A 6,774-nucleotide genomic window follows, 5' to 3' on the forward strand; every position below is an offset into this window, starting at 1 on the left:
CATCCATCCATCCATCCATCCATCCATCCATCCATCCACCATCATTATTTAGTATAATAAATCTTCTCATTTATTCTTGTCTCATATTGCAGATTTGTTTTAATAATTTTATCTCCCCTATTAGAATTTAAGTAAAGTACTCCCACGTTGATTTAGTGATGACCGTGCGCATTTCAACACGTGCCTGTGCATGTGTGTCACTGTTTTTCTGTGCTTGGATTTGTGAGGGTAGGGTTGGAGAACTCCTGAGGGTGAACACTTGAGCAGCAGGTTTTAAAATAGCTTAAAAAAGAGAACGGGTGAGTGTGGGGGGGATGGGATTTATCTTTCCTTTTTCAAGCTGCTGCATGCTACAGTCTCCATAGCAATGTGGGTAAATCCTTCAGTTGCATCGATGCCTTGACGCCCACACCAGCTGACTGAGTTTGGTTCCACATCCCAAAAGCTTTTTAGTTTGGAGGAAAGGGACAGTGAACTAGATTACGGACCACACTTGGCTCTTCTTCACTTGGCTCAGAGTAACAAAGCTGCCTCCCTCCGGCTGGCAAAGGAAAAGGGCACATAAATAACATACTGAAAGAAGGCTGCACAGGAGTCACCACTGTCTCGTCTCTGCTCCCCATCGAAGCTCTAACTAGCTTCTATTAAAAAGGGAGACATTAAAAGCCACTAAAAGGACAGAAATGGAAACCAACCCACCGATGCACCGTGTCCCCCCCCCCCCCCCACACACACACCCAAGGCTTTCTTAGCTATTTCTGCAGAAGTGGATTTTTAGAGAACACTTTCTGTCAGTCTGAAGGCTGTACAAAGTCAATAATAATGTCAATTTCATGTATTGAGTATTTGAGGCACAAAGAAAACATTCTGCTGAGTGCTGTGCACCAAAATTTTGTTGCGTTTCACCTCAAATACTTTTCTAGCACTATGGAGACTCATGATAAATGTGCTTTGTGCTTATGTAGAGCCACTGTTACACATATATCATTTTGCATATGCAAGAAAAATAACCAAAGTGAGGTCATATCAGTATTAACTCATGTCACATTAAAGCACCTTGTAAAGCCAAATGCATACGCTCGACTGCAGTTTGTTGATTTTTGTTCTGCTTTTCATTCATTTCAGCCACATATCCTGCGTAGAAAGTCAATATGTATGAAAACCCTTTATTTAATCAGGTGGTGCGACTTCTTCCTTACCAACAGTCCACAGAAAGTGAAATTTAAACTTCAATCACAGCTGTTAGCACCACTACCCCCCACTCCCCCCTCATCCAAGTTTTCAGATGATATATCATTATTTTGCCTGCTCCCCAAGAATTTCAGTAACTTTACAAACACAGCTGTGGATAAGTTTGAGGACTGGTGTGACATCCATAAACTTAATCTTAAAACCAATAAGACTGTGGAGATGCTGCTGGAGCCCAGATCAGCTGATGACCAGAGCTCTGTGATCATATACAATGATCCCATTAAACAGGTGACCTCATACAAATACCTTGGTGTTCATACTGACAGTTAATTAAGATGGCAGATGCACGTAGCCACCATCTGTCCTGGAATCCATCATTACCTTCACTTTTTACATAGACTCTGTTTATTCGATTTTTATTAATATGATTTATTAACCTTTATTTAACCAGGCAGATTCCTGTGAGGTCCCAGATCTTTTTTGCAAGGCAGGCCTGGGCCTGAAGGCAACCTAACCTGCATGTTTTAGACTGTGGGAGGAAACTGTAGCACCCAGAGAAAACCCACGCAAACTCAAGGAGAACAAACAAACTCCACACAGAAAGAACCCAGGTTTAAACAGGGATCAAACTCAGGACCTTCTTGCTGTGAGACAACATTCCTCACCACTAAGCCATCATATCCCTTGATGCTTACAAAACCCCAATGTTAATTTTCTATAGAGCAACAATAGAAGCTAACCTTTGGTGTGATATTAACCTAACAGTCTAATCTAGTAATCAGATTGATCTTTTATTAAGGACAACAGGAAGATGATGGGTCACACTCTTCTTAACCTCGCGGAGCTCTTTGAGGAGCAAGTCCCTTCACAGGTGAACAGTTGAAACGACAGTTCTCATGTCTGATGCACCCAGCTGAACTCAAGCAGGAGGCATACGTGTAAAAAAAACTGGTGCAAAGAGTCGTCTGTTCCACTTCTATTAAGGTTAGCAATGAACAAATGCAATCTTAGTTGTCAGTAATTTCTGTGTGGCTATTGTTGCATAGTCTTTATAGACAGTTAGCATTGGCGAGCACATTAGCACATTGATTCTTAACTATATATTCATAATTGTATTGTTACAAATCTATTTATCTGATTGTTTTCTGTGGTTATATATTCTTGAATGCTTCTGTGCAGCCCCTTAAAGCCAAGCAAAATTTCTACCAAGGCAGTCAAAGAACCTCGAACATTAAATTTTAAGTGAAATTGTGGCAATAAATTATTATTCTCAACAAATTAAGAGCAGGTTGCATTAGCATTCTTTTCTCTTTTTTAACTATAGATTTTGTCCTTGTTACAAAATGTATTTTTTGCAAGAGTTCTGTTTGCCTAAAGTAAAAGGCTGCGTTGATATTCAGACCCTGCCTACACTACACCACAGATAATAATTGTTACGGATATTTCTCTCCAATTTATTTAGTTTTTGTTTACACATTTTTCAACAGTGGCAAATACGCTTGCTGTGCTATTAGATGTTGTACACAGTCATATGAAAACAGATCAAAATACAGAAATACACTTACCTACAGTTGATAGGCTAAGGGTTCTCCAATAAATCATCTTAGTTGATACAGTTTCTACTCAGTTATTGTCCTTTTCAAAACAGGATCATAGTTTGATGGCGACAAAATCAGACAGAAGCAGAAAAGTTGGTAGAAACTGCTTTGTGTTTATTTGGGTTTCTAGGGCACACAGTGATCACGGGCCTCTGCAAAAAAGATTGCTTCGTCATTGTTTCTGAAAAAAAAAGTATTTGGAGTCCACAGGATAACGCTTAAAAACGTATGCTGGTGAAGATTCTCAGTCATCCAGGACATGATGAATTCAAAAAACGTTCAATAAAAAACAACTGGACTTTATTTGTAACAGAAGGCTTAAAAACTTAGTTTATAAAAATGTCTACTTTCTCCATGTTCTTCAAAGCTTTTGTTTTTCTCATTAAATCTTTATTTGTGTTTGGACATGAGATTCAAAGGCACTAGAATAATTTTTAAATCTGGATTAGTGTTGGGACTAACTTCTATGGTCTAAATAAATACATAAACAAATAAATAAATAACTGAAAGGTCCTCCGTTGCATAGTTCCTGCACTTACCCATCTTTAACAATGGTGTAGTCAAATCATAAAACAGAATGGAAGACGCCTTAAAGCACAAACAATTTAGAATCTGTGAGATAGCAGGATTTCAAGAGTGGGGTTAGGAAAGTGAACCCCATGCTCTAATCTGAAACATTGTTTAGAGCTACAGGAAGCAGGTGGGGATCCTCGTGTCCATCACTGTGTCTAGTATTTCCCTCCAGCTCTATTCTGTTGCCCCAGATATCACCACATCTGGCTTCCAAAACAATGACAATGGCTGTGTGGAAGTATTTTACACTAAAGAAACACTACAAAGCAACGCCGCAACGTGCAATGTCTGCAGAGCCATAGCGCCACATTAAACCGCGGTAAAGTTAGTTTTACGATGGACATTCGAGCTCCGTGGCTTCAGCGGGGTGCTAGTCTCGCTGAATCCGAAAGAGGCGACTCGACCCCGGTCAGCCGCGTCCAATCTTCCCTGCAGTCTACCCGTCTCTGAGGAGGGACAGACTGAGCACGGCTGCCCCCAAATCAGGCTGCCTGCTTCGGATTGAACAAGAAGAAGACATCGCTGAAACCATGGAACTCTAATGTTTACAGAGAAGTTGCTAAACTTCATCATAATTAATGTCCAACTCCTACCACTTGTAGAAAACGAAGGATTTCACAGCTTGATACTTGCAGCCAAGATATAGTTTACCCTCCAGGAGATATTTATCAGTACAACAATAAACAATCATAAAAAAACATATTTGAAAATTATATATATTAAAAACAAAAACAGCTACATTATTATTATTATTTATTTTTTTTTTTTCAGAAGTGGAAAAAAAGTTGTTTTAAAGTGTCAAACAAAAAGCAAAGCACAAGACATTGATGTGGAACAGTGGTTATGTGGCACATTACAACTGTGCTGTGAGAGTTGTCCAAGTCTTCACTTCACCCACTGAAAGTAAATTGTTAAGCGCTGATCTCTCAGACAAAAAAGTAACAGTTCTGAGAATCCACTTTACACCCACTCGGTCAGAAAACACCCTGATATTCAAGTTTTTTGTAGTACAGGAAGATTCCGCTCAACTCTGAGGAAACCTGCGACGTGAAAGTCAGAAAAATACTCCTTTCTCGCGTTTTTACAGCCATTCATGTAGGTGTCACAAGTGGTTCAAAAGGTGGTTTTAGTGCCATAAAGTGAAAGTGCTGGTCATATGAAGTGGGGTTTTGGTATGAAAAATTAAACATTTAATAGAATAGGAGCTGTAAGATTTTAGAGTGTATTCTTGTCATTTTTAAACTATTTCAATCTCAACATTTTTATGACAGCTCACATGACAACTGGCAGCAATAAAATTTTTTATAAAGTAGTGTTTATAAAACATTTCATTGCTTCCAGTTTCACAATGCACAGTTACTTACATAGAGTGCTGAAATTATTTACAAGTGCAAATAGTGGCAGCAGCAGATGGCTGTAGCACTTTTGGTGCACTTCCGGAAAAGGAATATTATAACATTTCTGCTATACAATATTTGTGTGTTCCAAAACTGATGGCAGTATAAAGTTTTGTTTTGGGATGCATGATTTTGCAATTTTGGCCGATATCCGATATGCCGATATGTTAAAACTTATTTTGCCGATAGTATTTACTCACGTTGTAGCTGGCTGCAAACTATGAAATGGATTTCCTGAATGTGAGGTGGGTCTCATTACTCTGGGTTCATGAGACACGCCTTCATTCAGGAAATCCATTCCATAGTTTGAAGCCAACATGCAGAGCAGCAGGCAGGGAATCACATGTGGAGACGTTTCAGCAGACACAGACATGCATCATGGATCGGAAATCTCTGCAGTTTGGATCGGAACAACCCGATACGTAAATTATGAAGGTATCGGAGACTGATACTGATACCAGATTGGATCGGCCCCATCCCTATTTTTAGGTCAATATTACATGTCAGCTGCTCTCACTCAACATGCAGGTAATGCATGTCATCATGCCAGCTGATTCTTTGTAGCTGCTGTAACATTAGAAAATTAACATGAACATGACCTTTTCAGTAAGGGTTCCCCCTCCTCCTCCAAAACGTGATGGTAACACATTTTTCTTACTGGGACAGCCAGTGACATTTACTAGCAGCTGAGTTTATCTACAACAACAGCTCTGTCATCTTGCTTTATTTTCCCATTCAGAATATTTGGCTGCATGTGTCAACCAGAGTGGCTCCAGGTTATTTTTAGTTCATGATCGTAGGAGAAATTAAATGTTTATTGAATCCTGCAGGACTCAGCTCCACAAAGTACAAAAAAATTAAAGCCCTAATAGTTCATACCATTAAAATATTAAAGTTTTATAGCATCTCTTGTTTTCTCAGCAGTTAGAGGAGATGTGCTTGTGATGTCGCAGATGCCCCATATGGGCCCTTGAGCAAGGCCTTCAACCCCCCTACTGTTCCCTGAGCGCCTTGGATGGCAGCCCACTGCTCCACACAGAGGTCTGTGGTAGTCTAGTTATTAGTTATACAGTAGTCCCTCGTTACATCGTGGTTAGTTTTTCACGGATTTGTTATATCACAGTTTTTCAGAGTAAGATTGGACATGACACAATTGGCTGATTGATGGACGAGCAATGGATTTTTTATTTAAAATAAATTATTTTAAATGATTTTGCACTGTGGCAGCAAGGTGGCAACACTGGCAGAGTTGCTGCCTCTCAGCGAGCAGGTCCCTGGTTCAAATCCCGATCCAGGGGCCTTTCTGGGTGGAGTTTGCATGTTCTCTCTGTGCATGCGTGGGTTTTCTCAGAGTACTCCGGTTTCCTCCCACAGATCAAAAACATGCATGTTAGGCTGATTGGTAACTCTAAATTGTCTCTAGGTGTGAGAGAGAGTGAATGGTTGTTTGTCTCGTTTGTCTCTATGTGTTCCTGTGATGGACTGGAGACCTGTCCAGGGTGTCCCCCGCCCCTCGCACAGTGATTGCCGGACATGGGCACCGGCGACCCCTGTGACCCAAATTTTAAGAAGCGGGTAAAAGATAATGGATGGATGGATTTTGCACCGTGTGTGCAGCCCACAAGTGCAAGGGAAGCTCCCTCCTGCAGCTGATCAGCTGATCTCCTTCTCTGCTGCACACACAATTCTCCAGCATCGATTTTCTGAAAGGTTAACCCTTTGCTGTCCAGATGCACTGATCGACTTTTGTCTTCTAACTTAAAATTCAAAGTATGCCATATCGTAAAATCATCATAATCACAAAATATAAAAGTGTTAAAAGTTATTTTTAATTATTTTAGAACTTCTGTGTTCAGTTGTTTCAGTGTAAATGATCAAGAAGTACATCTCTTCTCCGTGCTGCAGAGCTGAAGCTGTGTGACATCCCTGTGATGTCCTGCTGCACTTCTCTTCTCTACAGTTTAAATTTAAGTACTGTATCATTTTAAATAAACAATTGTTTATTTAAAATGATA

At 40.0% G+C, this 6,774-nt stretch overlaps 1 protein-coding gene across 1 annotated transcript in view; it reads left to right on the forward strand.

Annotated features, from left to right (window-relative positions):
• Nucleotides 1-6,774, forward strand: part of galnt9 (polypeptide N-acetylgalactosaminyltransferase 9) — a 184,903-nt gene that overhangs the window by 19,054 nt on the left and 159,075 nt on the right. The window lies entirely within an intron of this gene.

This window comes from Nematolebias whitei, chromosome 8 (genome assembly GCF_014905685.2).
Source record: "Nematolebias whitei isolate Nwh7 chromosome 8, NemWhi1, whole genome shotgun sequence".
Lineage (NCBI taxonomy): Eukaryota > Metazoa > Chordata > Actinopteri > Cyprinodontiformes > Rivulidae > Nematolebias > Nematolebias whitei.